This window comes from Cryptomeria japonica, chromosome 11, assembly GCF_030272615.1.
Source record: "Cryptomeria japonica chromosome 11, Sugi_1.0, whole genome shotgun sequence".
Lineage (NCBI taxonomy): Eukaryota > Viridiplantae > Streptophyta > Pinopsida > Cupressales > Cupressaceae > Cryptomeria > Cryptomeria japonica.
In genome coordinates, this window is record NC_081415.1 from 327,690,259 (window position 1) to 327,709,084 (window position 18,826).

Below are 18,826 nucleotides of genomic sequence, written 5' to 3' on the forward strand. Positions count from 1 at the left end.
GATCCATGAAACCAACTTCTTTCCAAGAAAGAAAGCTCCACTAGAAGTACTTTTTCGGTCATCAACATCTTCAGCCCAATCAGCATCTATATATGCACATAAAGTAAAGTCATCATCCTTAGGGTACCACAAACCATATTTTGATGTACCTTGCAAGTATCTAAAAATCCTTTTTACCGCACTCTCATGATTTTCTCTAGGATCACTCTGAAATCTTGATACAATACAAGCAGCATTCATTATGTCAGGCCTAGTCTGAGTCAAACAAAGCAACCCTCCAATCATAGATTTGTATCTTGTAGGATTTACCAGTGCAGAAACATCTTTTCTTGTCAATTTCTCACTTGTAACCATAGGAGTACTTACCGGTTTAGAATCTCCCATACCAAATTTCTTCAACAATTCCTTAGCATACTTAGTTTGACAAATAGAAATACCTTTATCAGTGTAAGTAATCTGCAAACCTAAGAAAAAATTCATCTCTCCAATCATAGACATTTCAAATTCTTTCTCCATATTCTTAGAAAATTACATGCATAACATATCTTCACCTCCAAAAATAATGTCATCAACAAATACTTCAATAATTAGTATATCATTGTCAGTGATCTTATAATATAAATTATTGTGAACACTACCCTTAGTAAAACCAAGCTTCAAAATATATGTATCCAACCTTGCATACCAAGCTCTAGGTGCCTATTTCAATCCATATAAAGCTTTCCTTAACTGCAAACAATGTTTGTATCGTCTGATAGTGAAAAACCATCAGGTTGCTCAATATAAAATTCCTCATCAAGATCCCCATTCAAAAATGCACACTTAACATCCATGTGATAAACCTTGTAGTTCTTTTGAACAGATTAGGCAAGAAATAATCTTACAACTTCAATCCTAGCTATTGGTGCAAAATTCTCTCCATAATCAATTCCTTCCTTTTGAGAATATCCTTTACAAACCATTCTAGCCTTATTTCTTATAACTTAACCGTCCTCATTCAATTTATTCCTAAAAACCCATTTAGTTCCAATAACATTCTTATTTTTAGGCCGGGGAACCAAAGTCCATGTGTTATTTTTCTTAACCTAATCTAGTTCTTCTTCCATAGCTTTCAACCAATATTCATCTTTACATGCCTCAATTACTGATACCGGTTCAGCTTGTGAAATTAAACATACCTCATTAGTTGTCAGTCTTCTTATTGTCATCACTCCATTGTTCTTATCCCCAATGATCTGATCTTCTGAATGATTCAATCTCACATACCTAGGAGTCCTCTGACTCTTTGTTCCTCTTCCTTGTTCTTCAATTACTGTAGAATTATCTGATACTGTCAGAGTAACTGTTTCAACACTTTGATCCAGTAAAGGTGCTACCGGTTTAGATATAATCATTTCCATTGACGGTTCCTTCTCATAAACTCTGATTTGACCTCTATTCAGCTCATCCACCTTGACATTATCACTCTCCGCGATTCTCTGCAATCTCTTGTTATAACATCTAAATGCCTTGCTTTCATTAGAATAACCAAGAAATATGCCTTCATCACATCTAGGATCAAATTTTCCAATGATATCATCTCTCCTGATATAACATTTACTACCAAATATTCTGAAATACTTAACTGTAGATGTATTGCCAAACCATAATTCACAAGGTGTCTTACCGGTTTCTCCTTTGATATGTACTTTGTTGAATGTATAAACTGTTGTGCTCACTGCTTCTCTCCAGTAGATATGAGGGAGACTAGCTTCCATCATCATTGTTCTAACAGCATCCAAGATAGTTTTGTTCTTCCTTTCCACAACTCCATTCTGCTGAGGTATTCGGGGAGCAGAAAAATGTCTCCTTATACCATGCTTCTCACAAAAGTTATTAAACTCACCGGATGTGAATTATCCACCATGATCTAACCTCAAACATTTAATCTTCAATCCTGTCTCAGTTTCCACTATAGCCTTAAAGATCTTAAACATTTCAAATGCCTCATATATTTCCTTTAGAAAAGTAACCCACATCATTCTACAATAATCATCAATGATTAGCATGAAATATCTATCACCTTGAAAACTTTTAACTCTAGCAGGGCCACACAAATCAGTATGAATAAGATCAAGAACATCATTAGATTTATCTTGTATACTCCTAAAAGAGGTTCTGACCTATTTACCCATTTGACATTCTTTACATACTGGATTATAGGGCTTCATAATCTTAGGTATATCTCTAACTGCCTTAGTTGAACTAATATTTACAATGCAATCAAAATTCACATGACATGGCCTTTTATGCCATAGCCAACTCTCATCAATCTGTGCAATCAAACATGTCTTCTCACCAGAGTTTAAATGAAATATATTACCTTTTGTCTGTGTATCGGTTGCAATCTCCAAACTAAATCTGTTAATGATTTTGTATTTTTCATCCTTGAACTGTAATTGAAATCCCTTATCCACCAATTGTCCTACACTCAAAAGATTATGCCTTAAGCCTTCAACATAATATACATTGTCAGTATTGTTCTTACCATCCAATGATATAGTTCCTTTTCCTTTGATCATGCATGCTTTGTCATCTCCAAATCTAACTAGACTGCCATCAAATTCTTGCAACGATAGAAACTTTCCTTTATCTCCAGTCATATGATGTGAACAACCGTTGTCAATTACCCATTCATCCTTGTCTTCAATTTTAGTAGCAAGTGCCTTCTCTTCAGGTACATTCTCTTCCAGTGCCAGAATATCTTCCTTGATAGCCAGGAACACCCATTCCTTCCCATTGTCGGAACCACTAGCAAAGTCCTATGTCGATTCATCATCAGAATCAGTAATGCCTTCCTCATCCACTATGTAACATTATTTGTCTTTGTTTTTCCTGTACTTATACTTGTTCTAATATCCAGGGTTAGGCTTAAATGATCTTCTAACTCTTTCTTCAAATCTTGAATTCCTTTCAAGACATCTAGATGCAAAATGACCAATCTTATTACATGCAAAACATTTAAAAGGTGCTTTTCCTTCATACTTACTTCCTACTGGTCCTTTAGGTACTCTTCTAGCAAATAGTGCTTCAAGTTGCTCAAATTCTTCATCTTCTCTCTTCATATCTTCCAATTCTTTTTCATATAAATCTTTCCAATCTTGCTTACCGGTTGATGATGCAAATGCATGAAAATCCGGTTCAGTCTTCACAGCTCCAGAAGGTCCAAATTCTTCAAGCTCAAAAGCAAATAGTTTCCCAACCAAGGTATCTTTGTTGATAGATTTATTAGCCATTGTTCTCAACATATTAATAGCAGTAGCCTTCATTTTGTAAGTCGGTGGTAGGGATCTCAGGAATTTAGAAACAATTTCATCTCCGCTCAGAGTTCCACCATAACATTGAATTCCCATAATAATCTCATTTACCCTTTCCATGAATGCAGTAATCCTTTCATCTTCTTCCATCTTCAAGTTTTCATATTTCACCCGGTAACCATCAAGTTTAGCAATCTTCACTATAGGGTCACCTTCATTAAGAGTCTCCAACTTATCCCATATAGCCTTTCTAGATGCTTGTCGATTAATCCCATTATTTGTTGATCAAAAAGTGTACACAAGAGGGCTTATCTTTCTCTACAATCATTCTCAAGCTCCTTATCCAAGTTTTCCCGAGAAGGATTGCCAGATGTCGGATTATAAGGTGTGACACCATTTTGTGTGATCTCCCAAATCTCCTTGCCAAGACATCTCAGATGAGTCTCCATCTGAATCCTCCATACTGTGTAATTTATTCCATCAAGCCTAGGAATATCTCTCTGAAAGATAGCTCCAGAGGAACTGGATGAACTCGAACTGTTAGTCGCCATAAGATCTTCCTCAAGCGGTTAAGCTTTCTGCAGAGAGGATGAATGCTCTAATACCAATTGTTAGACATTTCAATAACCAAAAGACAGCTGAGAGGGGGGGTGAATCAGTTGTCACAGATTACCAAAACCATTAGTAATTGAAACTTTAATACCGGAACCCAAAACATTAATACCGGAATGCTTAAACCAAATACTGGAATAGCAGTTAAAACAATTAAGCATAAACAATAATCACATAATATATACCATCCACATGACACCAATATTTATACGTGGAAAACCCAATAAAGGGAAAAACCACGGTCGGAAGCCTACCCACAGTCAAATAATACTTCTACAGTAAGTATGTGAGTTACAATTGAGGGGTCTGCACTTGTAGGAAGGCCAATAGCCTAGAGCGCATTGCTCATCACAAAAGGAGTCTCACTGACTACATAGAAATCCAGACTACAATCCAGAGAAGTGATTGAACTGCAAAGATAGCATCTCCTATGCCTGAGTATAGTTTCGGTTAAGCTCAATACTGGAGGACTAAATCCTCTTACATAAACCCAATTCGATCTACAATGATCGACCAAATCCTCTGTCTGAATGATATTACATTATTTGCACATTACATATCTATATCCCATTCCACAACCATAACATGATCATCTACAATGAGATCTTACACCATATATACAAACCCTCGGCCATAAACAATCAGGTCGGCCACCAGACAATAAACCAATTACATAATTACAAAACATGTCGGCCTTAGATCAAACAAATAATATCCAATACATAAGACATCTCGGAAACGTATCGAGAAGTCCAATCCACACGCTTCATTAAACTGGTCCATAATATAGACCAACCGGGACCCAATATAGGTCCATACGCTATAGCAATGATCTTCATCCGCCAAGTCTCAAACATGATCACCAATAGCATCCTGAAACTCCACCAGAAGTTGCACCAACACCACTTATGCAATTCATCAAATATCTTCATCAAAAGCTCTGCTAGTGAAAGCCTCGCCGGAACAAGAAGCCAGGCTTCTAAGCAAACAGGATAGCATCTGATCACCAGACCAAAACCAACTGACTGAATATGAACATGAGTATCATGAATAAGTCAATTCCATAACCAAATCACATCGGAGCCTACCAGATCATGTCAGATCCAAACCAACCAGAAACCACTCAACTTACCGGGACCAGAAGGGTGTTGGTAAAGCATCCAAACAGCTAGTGTTGGTATCAATGACAAAACATCAATGCAACACATAATCAATTCCTCCAAATGGCCAATAGAGGTTGGATTCATTTAGGCCTCCAAGGATAAAGGGGGATGATAGAAGGTTGGCTCCACAACAAACTACCCCCCTAGTATGTTGATTTATTTGATAGTTATTTCACAAACACTTGCCATGCCCTCTGCCAAGTATGTGTTGCAAATGCAAGAGCATTGATTCCTAATTGGATGTTGGTGATATGTATGGATATCTAGAGGAGAGATATCAACAAGCCATTTGACTTTGCTTCTGTGGTGGCCGAGGGCCTCCACAATGCCCTTTGTGACTTCAAGAATGGAAAATCATCAATTTTTAGGTACTGCTCTTTGCTAATGCATATATTCTTGTACAAGGGCCTCAAGATTTGGCATCCAAACTTGCAAATTACAACCGTAATTGGATAACAACTCCGGGTCCAAGATTGGACTTATATCTAAGACTCTCATATGAATGAGTCTAATTACTTGGCGTTTGAAAATCTCTTTGTTAGAAAACTTTTAAGTATTTTGCAAAAGGAGGTTAGATGGGGTTTGACCTAAACAACTAAGGGAATTCTTGAGACCCAAGGATCTCAAGCGTGATTTGGGTATTCCTCATAATTGGGGATCATGGTTCTATTTCAAGGACCATATAGTCATTAGGATATTTGGTATCCCTATCACTCCTTGAAAGCTACCTATTACCATTCAAGATAGGGTTGCCTTATTAGAGATTATGCATCAACTAGTTGAACCTGACAAGTCTTTGGTTGGTGGATCTCGCAAGAAGGGATCATTGATCCCATCATAGGTTGTGATTGGGATGTATCATTTTCTGAATAGGAAAGCATATAAAATTCTTGATTCCATATTGAATAAGTATAGATCACCCTGAGTCAAGTATAGGTTTTATGACTCTGAATGGTTTGTCAAGAAGCTTGGGAAAGCAAAGGTACAAGAACATGAATGGAATGATGAAGAAACTATCATTAGAAATGTTGAGGATTACAATGATGTCTTAAAGAGGAAAGAAAGATGGTACGAAATTCAGTACATGGAGCACAAAATGAAAATGGAGGATAGTACATACTCTCCATCATGGAAAATGTTGATGCTTATAGAAGTCAGAGTAAAGGCCATCTTTGGTGCTTATCCTGATGTTGGTATAATTCCTTTGCCTCATGAGAGGCCTCAATTGGAAGTTATACCACTAGTTAGAAGAGTACAGGAGGAAAAGCCAAAATCTCCTCAGTCAATTGGTTCCCCTATTGGTCCTGCCTTCCCTCCACCAAGTTATAATGATCCCCCTCTAAACTCTACTAATATTGTCTTATGACCCCTCCCCTTCATAGAGATTGCTTGTAGAGGTAGATATGAAAAAACCTATGGTTGCATCATCCTTAGGTGGCCCTATTACTCAAATTCCAGAAAGCCTAAGAGTTGTAACCCCTCTACACATGTTATCCCCAATGAGAGAAATTCCATTACAGTCTTATGGGGGTTTTGAATTCCAAGGAGATGAGCCTTTCCCCCTCATAGTTTTGACACAAGATTGGGTGTCACAGTTTAGGATCCTCCTAAGGAGCAAGCCCTTGATGCATTTAAGCTTGGGAGTGATCTCAGTGAGGATGTAAGGCTAAATGCATGTGAACAATTCATGAGTGATGATAAGTTTGTGAATACCAGAGAGTTTAGACATTTTGTAGTCAGGAATTTGACAAATGAAATAGAGAGAAAAAGGGGTATTGATTTTGATAGCCTTGAGTATAATGAAAGAGTGAAGTTGAAGGATGAAATATTGAAGGTGGCAAATCAGCAATTGGCAACTATGACTCCCGAGGTGGGGAGGGAGATTGTGAAGAGGAGTGGAGTGCTTCTTTTGGAAGTATGGGATATCTCATCCACTATTATTTTTTATGAGCTTAGAAGGAGGCATGACATTGATTTTGAGGCAATGGATCTTGAATAGAGAGAAAAGGTGCTCTCTGGAGTGATCTTTGATGATCACCTTGTTCAACTAGTAATTTGGTGCCTTCATAGAGTTACAAAGAGACCTAGAATGAGCCAGGAAATTGACCAATTATTTGGAAGTCTTCTTGTTAAGAGAGTATCTGATACTTCCATCATAGAGGCAACAGGCCTAAATTTGAATGTGGCACAGTTTTCCCACAAGGTGGCTCTGGAGACAGAGGAGGAAGTGATCATTCTAAGAGAAAAGGTGACAACATCGCAAGAGCAATTGTATGCAGGGCCTACATATAAGCCTCCCGGCATGATTGAGTATTCATCTGAGGAGGTGATAGGATTAAGGAATTATTTGGCCCAAGCCAAGTTGGATGTAACAAGGTTGAATAATGAGGTTGATATATCAAGGACAAACACTTCACAAGTAGAAGGAAGAGTAAGGGTGGACATGGCTAAATCATTGTTGGAGTAAAAATCAGTGAGATTTTGGAGCATGCAAATATAGCTTGGGATGAGCACAAAGAAATACTGAGACTTTCTCAAGAGAATTTAAGATGGTAACATTTCATAGCATGCTCATTATCCTATATGAGCAAGACACTTGTAGTATTGGAGCTTTTATCAACTAGAGTTCCTCATGACCAATTGCATATCATTACTATGAGTTTCAGGGCAAAGTTTGAGGTGGTCAAGAAGATCTTCATCGTCCATAGAATGTATGCATAGAGAATTGGAGATGAGCTCAGAAGTTTTCAATGTCCGGTAACAAGTCATATGCCTACACTATTTCATAGAGAAAGAAGCAAAGTAGAAGGTGGAAAGGTCCTTAGATCTAAATCAAAGTGGAAGGCAAACGTTAGAACCATACGAAACCAGATATTGTCAGATGTTACTGCAGATAATGCACGATTCCTAAAGAAGTTGGGGTCATACATGGATGCATTACCAAGGCTTGAAAGTGGGATGACCAGAATGAAGCTAGTTAGATCAGAAATAGAAGACAGAGAGTACCCGCAGCATCTCAAAGGACTCCAAGAGCTCAAGCAACATGGATTTGATGATTCCTAATCTTCTTCTTCTCTGTTTTTAACTTCTTCAAAATTTTAAAATTTTGAATTTTCAAATTTGTATTTGGCAAAAACAAAGATTGAAAACAGAGGCTACCAAGAACAAGTCAAGAGGCTTCAACAGTTCAAGTAGCATGGATTTGATCAATTCTGATCCTTTTTCCTCCCTTTTCCTTAGTTTTCAAATTTTGAAATGTTCAATTTTCAAATTTTTGGTTTCCCACTTTTTTAAATATGTCAGGCGGTTGCCTAGGTTTTGATATTGTAAAAGGCCTGAAGCTTGTTGCATCCTCAATTTTTCTATAAGAGGATAATCGAGGCCTTGTTTTTCCCTCTCCTTATTTGACTTCTACATATACTACAAAATTCCAATAGAAGCAAATATACTAATTCACCAAGGGTGAATAATATACAAATAGTCCATACTTATCTAGAATCTTATAAGAATCAATGAAATTAAATATTTTTTGGTTCATATGTCTACACTATGTTGTTGAGTTTGAATGGGTTTCAGTTTCTTCTAAACTAGAAGATTAAAATTACTTACTCTATTCAAAGGGATTCTATGTAGAGAACAAGTAGTAAGTTGCAATTGGGAAAATTCATCTCATGCTATGGTCGATATCAAATATTAATCATATTTTTTATACTAATACCATTAATAGTCTCCATGATCATGATGTAATTACTAATGCAACACTACACTTTTTTTAATGTTGAATCAAAATTATCAAATAAATAATTACTAATGCAACCTTATTCTTGAACACTGAAAAATAGTAGTACGTTAATTTATTAACTTGTAAATAGAAATTTGAAAAATGCAATTGCATATCAATATTAAATGACATTGACAAAAACATAAAATATCATCAAGCACAATTAGGATTTTGTAATGTGATAGATGAAGTACATTATGCAATATGTAACCAAAATTTTAATAAATACCTAGTAACTGCTAGTGCTAAATTTCTTAAATTTGCCAAATCATCTCATCATCTTGATCATCAAATCGAGAGCTTCCTTGATTATTGTCTATGTTTTCTTCACTTTGCATACCTTCGCTTAATTGCATCTCAAAACTAGTAGTACATGTGTCACTGGCATTCATTATGTCACTATTAGTTGTCCCACTTTGGTTTGAAGTGTTGCCCAACCCTCTTCTTTCAGTTTTGGACTTCTAGATTCCCAATGCCCTTTCATAAGGAAAACTTTAGATATTATACCTCGATGTATACAACCACAAGCAATTTTTCAAATTCTTGTCTAGTTCACTCCTTATCTTTGATTTTAAGAACCCCAAAGCACTAAAAACTCTCTCATCCTCCACCGAACCCAATATTATGTTTTGACATAAATCAGCAAGTTTGAGAAACTCTGATAATGAATCAGCCAATTGTGTGCTCTGACCTATCTTTGTCCAAACCTTTGTTACTGATCTCTCTTCCAATGGGTTCTCCGCTTTTTTCAAATCTTCAAAATGATGCCTCATAGTTAATGCAAAACGGGTTGATTTCTCTCTAAGAATTGTTTCATTTAAAATTCCTTCTATAGTTTGTCCATTGATTTCTACAAATTTGCGAAAATGGTTTATCAAAGTCATTATCCTCTGACAAAAATCAACTGGATTGTTGAGTTCCCAATATTGAGGAAACACAATACACATGGCTTCAAGTAACTCATCATGAGGGAATCGTTTTCTAATTTCTGAGGAAATAGAAGAGGCAATTTTCTTCAAACTGGCAGTTACAAAATCAACAATCTTGTTAAAATCTTCCCTTGTGACACTTACTTCTTGCTTCTTAGAGCGCTTTCCTGGCTCTACGATTGTGGCAAGGTGGTGCATTGGTATCTCAAATCCATGTACACTGACACATAGCTCCATGTTTGCATTAAACTAAAAAAAATTGTTAGGATTGTTCAAATATGTCAATGTCTGCCAGCTAGCAAATTTTACATCTACAAATGTTTGTTCTGATTGATAGAGATTATTGAGGGTCATGCATGTCATTTTATGTAGCTTAGCATATTCTGCAATATATGTAGCTCTTGCTTGGGCTTTTTTCACAAGATGGTTCATTTCCTCTAGCATGGGGAGAAGACCTGCTAAAGTTAGGATTGCCTCTATATCACATAACCTACGAAGTAGTTTAGGATCTTTGTCTACTGTGTAGCGATGTTTGTACATTACTCCAATCAAGGATTGATAATCTAAATAAACTTGATGCGTTGCACCATGCAAGGAAATCCATCTGGTATCGACATCCTTCAAAAGCGTGTTCCCATCGGTTATTCCATCGACAAAATTTTGAAATTCCAAAAACCATTTGGGACTTCGACAGAAGTTTGAGTAGAGCTCTCTGATTAAATCTTCAACATTTGTTACTACAAAATACTTGCTCACAATTTTAAAAGTTGGATTCATTTTGTGGGCCATGCAGTAAATGGCAGTCATGTAGGGTGAACAAGAAGTTTGTAGCTTTATGCAAAGACCATTCTTATGACCTTGCATTACTGAAGCTCCATCCGCTCCTACACATACCAACTTTTTTGCAATTGTCAAGTCATCCATACCTCCATATTCAATTAATGAATTCTTAACTAGTTGAAATAGTTTCCACTGTCGCACTCCTTCAATTTAGAAACACATAGTAGATGAGGTTGGCGGACATGATTCTTTATAGTATAAACATATATGCATACCCAAGACATATTATCTATTGTCGTAACTTCATCCAAAGACAGTGCAATAAAGTTCAACTCTCTAATTCTTTCCTTTATAGCTTGTTTTTCAACCTCAGCAAGACAACTTGCCCATTCCCAACCATTGTTTACTGACCAATGACTTAGGAAAGTTAAAAACGCCCAAAAATTATAATAAAGTACTAATTTCAGGGTAGTCTGTCATAGGATGCCCTCTGATCAAAATATGAAAAACAACACTTAACTGAAAAGTTTTTCCCAGTTGTGCTACTAACATTGTCTTTCCAAAAAATAGCTTCAAGAGAACCTCCAGATTCAGCTAGCTTTGTCTGTCTTTTTAAATGTGCATCATATTCTACTGCACACTTAACATGTTGACATTGCTCCTTTGTTTTCCATCTTATCACTAATTTTTCAATTCCATCTATGATTTGTTTTTCATAAACTTTGTCGATGTGTTTTTCAATGGTGTCAAGCTTCATATGCAACCTCTTCTCTTTTTTATATTTCCAACTACAAATCTTACACCTACATTCTATTGGAGGGTCACCTTTGTTTGGATTCTCCACTGGTTCAATGAATGGGTACTTTGACACCCAATCAATTTGAAAATGTCTCACCATATTCCTCTCCTGACCCTTTTTTTATTTGGATTTTCTTTTCCCCTTTCCTACATCATCATCATCTACAGCATTGTCAACCAGGTCGATTATCACATTCCCACTACCCTGGGTATCTACTAGATCTTCTTCTTCATTGTCATCTGAGATATTGCATTCACCACCTTCTTCAATATTCGGTGTAAGTTGTGATGATGTACCTTCATGATCATCTTTTTGACCACAAACATTGCTAAAGTACAAATTTAAGGTTCTGCTTTTTGTTGACCTCTCTTGGCCTTCACCACATTTAGGAATCTTACCCTTCTTCCTGTTTGACATCTTCGATGAAATAAAGGCTGCAAAAAACTATCTACTTGTTTAAGAAGTGATAATAGACTATAAGATTCATTGCCCCTAGGGCCTAGAATCTAGATGTTTGAGGTCTCCCTGCTCAATAAGAATGATCTAAAAATTGCTAACAAATCGAGATTAATAATATTATAACGCTTCAAAGAAATAATCACTTACCTTTAGATTCTCAGAGAGTAGCACAGAGCACTAGTAGACGGCAATGCAGCAATGGTTGTTCCTATCTGTAACTTGGCTATTGATCTGATTTGAGAGCTCTGAACTGACCAAATTGTGTAAAAATAAATTTGATCTTTGATACAATCTTATACCAATCCATATTTGGTGAAATATTGTGGGAATTTTAAATGGTGTACAAAAAGTTTGGTGAATCCCACTTAATTCTAACACGTCTTATGGAAACATAGGGTGAATGAAACATTAACAAAGCATATACGTATGGACTTATAATAGAATTGACAAAATCGATCCTCCCACAACATTGAACGATTAATGGTATTGGCTAATATTGAGGAGAATTAAGACACTCTTCCGAAAATGTCAGTCGAATTGGGTCCTCATGCAAATTGAACTATTGATAGCTATTGGTGAATTACGTCTATGCATTAAGGCACACTTTTGAAATTCAGACGAAAATATTAAATAAATTGTTGTGAAAACGTAGACTCTATTGGCGAAATCTTTAAATCGTTACAAATAATTAATGAAGATTGAAGGCAAATTGAAATGCATTTGACCGGAAATTTATAAAGTCGAGGCGATCCGGCCACATCGATTGGCCCAACTTATTTGCCATTTTTGAAATGTCAAGATACGTAATATTCGCCAATTGGCGATTAGTCACCACTAAAATTTTCTCTAGGCGACATTCACACTGTATACGAAAAGGCAACAAGCAGCTTTTTGGGGATAATCTCTCCAAATAGGTTTAAAAGCCTCTTCATATTTGGTGATGCAGTGTTTCTGTAAATAATGGAAATGCTACTGGGAGATGTTTTTTTGCATACTGAGCATAGATATCAAACCAACATGGACATAGTTTCCATGGTGGTTGCATGGGACTGGAACTAGGGGAGGAGGAGACCATTGAGTGGGTGATGAAAGCAATTGTAGATGAGGATCAGATTCATGGGCTTAACTATGTGATGGAATGGGCCATTCCTGGTGCTAGCTTTGATATTAGAGAAGGAATTGAACATGTTGATGCAGATGAAATTTATGAATTAATATTGTCCATACACTGGCTGCTTGGAGTTAACAGAGATGAAAGAAGGTCAGATGCTTTAATTGGATGGGATGTGTTGAAGGCTTTTCTCCAAGAGAAAGAGGCAGAGAATGTTGGGAATGTGGGCAAGGAGATGGGTCCCAAGGAGAAGAAGAAGCGAGTGGCAAGGAAGAAGGTTGTGGCAGGGCCCAAGAATGTGAGAGCCAAAGAAGATGGAGTTGGTAATAATTGAGGGATTTTCCTTTGATTGATGTCCCTAATGCTTTTTAATTCTTTTTGTAAACTCTGTTAAAAATATGTGCATGAATGGATTTATAGGTGGTGTGAGTAGTCGATAGATGGGGGGTTTGGTTTTTTGTTCATTCCTGGAATGGTGGTGTTGGTTCATTTGGCAAGGGTCGGTAGGGTTGTCTGGTACATTTCCCTATGTGACAAATTTTGATTTAGTAGCTTGAATGTAAAAGCAATGTAAATGGTGGATTAGGGGGTATTGGGTAGACACTCTTTTTATTCGAAAACATCCATGCATATGCTATTTACAAAATTAATAAAATTTATTACCAACCAAAATAAAAAATAAAAAATCCATTATATATATATATATATATATATATTGTAAGCACTTTTTGACTGGAGCTATGAACCAGTGAGATCACAAAGGAGGACCTCATCTTCGTATCGAGAGTCAAGGCATCCACAATGAAACACCTATACAGCTTGAGAGCACCACCTGTCAGTTCCCTGGCCAACGAATAGAGGACAAACCATCAAGCGAGCAACTGACAATGAGCACTGACACCATATACCTTGCTTACCTCACCCAACACCCGTGTTGAGCCATCCTCGCGGTTCGCGCTACCCTTAGTATGTCGGCAACAACTGGCGGATGAACATGGGTTGGAGCCTTCGGGCGACGAACTTCATCATTGTCAACGAGGGGACCATTGAACACGAGAAAGGAGTTTCCGCAGTCAACCACGGGCCAGGCTGGCAGTCGGCAGCAAGGCTCGAACTCAAGACCGCCCATATAACAAGGCTCACGGCTATCGCCGCACTATGAGGTGATCCCATATATATATATATATATATATATATATATATATATTCTAAGTATATATTTTATTACACCGAAAGGCATATTAATACTCACATAATGTATTGATAGATATGCGAGATTAAAAACCCCCTATGATTAAAATTGACACCCGTCATATTGTATGACACTTGTCATAATTACAATTACTTTTACTATTACTTAAATAAAAATAATTTAAATAACTTTAAATAACCTAAATTAAAATAAATCCATGAAAAATCAAAAAAAAAAAATTATTTATTCTCCTCTCAACTACCACTCACTCTGAGTTTAACTATTAATCAATTCTATTTATCTCCATCATACTAATAGTTAACTTTGTCAAAATAATATTATAATAATAATATAAAGATATGATAATATAATAATAATAATAATAATTAGTCCTAATAGATTTTTTTGCTTTGGTGAAGAGTTTAATAGAAATATTAAAATATACTAATATCTTAATAATAATATATTATTGATTACAATATAATAATATAATAATAAATTAATATTAATTATAATATAATAATACAATTATTTTTTAAGTGGAATAATAAACAAATATGATATCTTTCAACGCACTTTACCTATATTTCTCTAAAGATAGGTATACTAGTAATATTGTGTGTGTATCTTCTAAATATATATTTTATAATATAATGATTATTTAAATAAATAAGAATTATATATATATATATATATATATATATATATATATATATATATAATTTAAAATTTTAAAAATTTAAATACATAATTTTTTTAAAAAGTTATATTTATTAAAACTTTATATTATTTACCTATATATATTTTTAAAATTTAACAATAATATTAATAAAAAATTCATTTGTAGATGACATTGGAGGAAATTATTCTGGATCAGATTACGACTATGAATCTTCAGGATTTCAGGATGAAGAGGATGAACTAGGTCTGGCAACAGAAGAAGGAATGCTAGAGAGGCAAACTTTAGAAACCACTCTATCCCTACAAACCAAAGCTAAAGTTGGGGAGAAAAAGAAAAGAGGTCCTAAGTCACAGAAATTCAAACTGGAATTGGCGGGCAATGCAGCAGGCCAAAGCAAATTGAGATCGGGAAGAGGCTATGCCTTTTCCCAAGGGCAATGAAGACCCTCTCGTGGAATGTCAGGGGCTGCAATGCCCCTGACAATATTCGCTTGATCAAGTGAGACCGAACATCTTTCTCTTACAAGAAACAAAGATCAAAGAGGAGGATTTTAGTTTGTTTTCTAGGAAATTTCAATCATGGAATTGTAGTCTAGTGGGAGCACAAGGCGCTTCTGGAGGTCTAGCTGTACTTTGGAAGGGTTTAGTTGTTGAGGTGACTGTTATTAGGGCCACTCGCTGGTGGCAATGGCTGAAAATTAAATCAATTACAGACAAGTTTCTTCCTCTTCAACATATACGGACCTATCAACACAAATTTGAAAAATCAAGTATGGAGTGAGATATCTGAAATATTGAGTAATGACAAGGAGAATGTTTTCATACTGGGAGGAGATTTCAACGCACTAATCAGACCTTCAGACAAAAAGGGGGGCGTGGGTTGGAACAGGCAGAGCCAAAGAGATTTCAGCTCCTTTGTTACAAGTTCAGGTTTAATTGAAATCCCTTTTAAAACGGGAGAATTCACATGGACCAATAGGAGGAGTGGATTCCTAAATATCGTTGAAAAATTAGATAGGTTTTTTATAGCAGGATATTGGTTGGGGTGCCACTGGACCAGCGATGCGGAGATATTACCTTTTACAGGATCAGACCATTATCCCATTTGTCTAAGGTTGCAAGATGACAGTGCTCCAGAGAGGTGCCCTTTTAAATTTGAGGCAATGTGGCTTCGGGATGGCAACATCAAAAATCTCATTGAAAAATGGTGGCAACACAAGCCAAAAAATCTAGGTAATAAAGCTTTCACTTTTTTCAAAAAACTTCAATATGTAAAGGATCAACTTAAGCAATGGAACAGAGAAACTTTTAGAAATATCTTCAAAGACGAGATTGATTTAGAGAAAGACCTAAAACTCTTACATGAGCAAACTATAAACAATGGGTTGGATGAAAACCTGTTTAAACAGGAAAAAACACTCAGTATCAAATATGCGGAGGTTTTAGCTAGGGAGGAGATTTATTGGAGACAAAAATCCAGAGAAACTTGGTTGAAGGATGGCGACAAAAACACAAAATTCTTCCATAGCTCAGTTAAAGTAAAAAGAGCTCACAACAAGATCTTCTCAATTAAAAACAGAGATGGAAACACAATCACAGAACAAAAACAAATTAATCAGGCAGCAATTGAGCATTTCACTGAGATTTCAAACAGGATGGACAATCAGGAAGAAAATGTGCCTCACATTCTAGAGGTCATCCCCCCATGCATAATGGAAGATCACAACAAAAGATTAATGGAGCAGGTTTAAATGGAAGAGGTTAAAAAGGCTGTCTTTAGCTTAGGTGCAGAAAAATCACCCGGGCCGGATGGTTTTCCAACTCTGTTCTTTCAAAAGTTTTGGGACATATTGGCTGAAGACATCCATGAAGTTGTAGAGGAATCCAAGAGGGGAGGCTTCATTTTAAAAGATTTCAACAACACCTTCATAGCTTTGATTCCAAAGAAGGCGAAAATCAATTCTTTTGATGACTTTCGCCCAATATCGCTCTGTAACTCCATTTATAAAATCATTGCAAAAGTCATCTCCAATAGATTAAAACCAATCTTGGACCTAGTGATCTCAAACGAACAAAGTGGTTTCGCACCAGGCAAGTCTATCTTTGAAGGTATTATACTAGCCCATGAAGTTGTTCACTCCATACGGACAGCAAGGTCGGAGAAGATGATGGTTAAGGTTGACATCAAGAAAGCCTATGATGAGGTTAATCGGGACTTTCTTATAAAATTCCTTCAGAGGTTTTGTTTCAGGGATGTTTTGATCGCCTGGGTCAAAAGTTGCATTAGCTCCCCGAGATTCTCAGTCCTTGTAAATGATAGCCCCAAAGGTTTTTTCGAATCTAAAAAAGGTTTAACGCAAGGAGATCCTCTCTCACCGTTCTTATTCATAATTATGGCAGAAGTGCTCGGGCGTCTAATCTCTAAAAAAATGGGAATTAGGTGTTTGGAAGGGGGTCCAAATAGCGGCAGGAGTAAACCCCTTAACACATTTACAATTTGCAGATGACACCTTCGTAGCAGGAGATGCGTCGGCTAGGGAAGGAAGGGTAATGAAAGAATCCCTTGATATCTACGAAGCAGCCTCAGGCCAAAAAGTTAATTGGCATAAGTCTGAGATTTTTCTCTTCAACTGTAAACCTTGCAAGCAAAGGGAAATATGCAGAATTCCAGGAATGAAAGTGGGGTCCTTACTGGGCAAATACTTAGGAATACCCTTCTTTGGTGGAGCAAACAGGTCGAAGTTGTGGAAAAAACTAATCGATAGCTTCATCAATAAAATGGAGGGGTGGAAAAGAAGATGGCCATCTTCAGCGGGCAAAATTTTAATGCTGAAAACAGTTGTGCCAGCCATCCCAATTTATTCTATGATGTGCCTTAAAATCCCCAAAAAGGTCATCAATTCAATCCAACAAAAGATGAGGAAATTTCTTTGGAATGGGGCAAATGATCAAGAAAAAATACCACTTTTGGCATGGGACAAAATTTGTCAAACCAAGGAAAGAGGAGGTGCTGGTCTGAGGGATTGGCAAAAAATGAACAGCACCTTAGGTGCAAAACTGGTATGGAATATTTACTCAAACTCAAATCAGATGTGGGTAAAAGTGTTGAGAGCAAAGTATCTAGATTCAGCAGAGGATCACAGAATCTTCACGATTCGTAACCCCCCTAAAGGGTCAGCAATTTGGAACTTCATCTTGGAGAGTCGAAAGGTAGTAACAGACCATCTAACATGGCAGATTGGGAATGGGGCTAAGGCCAAATTCTGGGAGGATTCTTGGGCAGGCCTACCTGCACTGAGAGAGTTGGAAGACTTCACAGAGGCAAAGGAAGTGCTAGTGCAATTATGGGGTGATAAAGTCAAGGATTACATGCATAGTTCTGAGGGTGACTTAGGAAAAGAATGGCATTGGAAAGATTTGTCTACAACAAGCATGTCTGCTCAGGAGCAACAAAGACTTAGACATGTGTTGAATCAGAGGAAGGTTTTCCTCACAGGTAAGGAAGATAAGGCGATTTGGTGTGGGGCTAAGGATGGTAAATATTCAGTCAAACTGGACTATCAGCTTATAGAAGGTAGGGAGGAGGCTCCTTCAAAAACATGGGCCCTTTTCTAGAGTAAAGAATGTCTCCCAAAAGCAGGTGCGTTCGCTTGGTTAGCGGCGAAAGGCAGAATTTTAACAGATGAAAGAAGGAAGAGGCTCGGCTTGGTGGGACCATCAAAGTGTGTTATGTGCAATCAGTCGGAAGAATCAGTGGACCATTTGCTCTTAACTTGTGTAGTAGCACAGAAATGTTGGTCTAAACTTCAGAGGAACCTAAACTGGCAGGGACCGCTTCAATGCTCCTTAAAAGAGGTTTTTGAGAGCTGGCCAAGACAACCAAGGAGGTCAACCCTCTCATGTGTTTGGAAATTAGCCCATCTATAGTTGTATGGGAGATATGGAAGGAACGAAATCGAAGAATATTTCAAGACAAGATAGAGGATGAGAGATGATTGTTATCTAGAATCAACAGAGCTATTG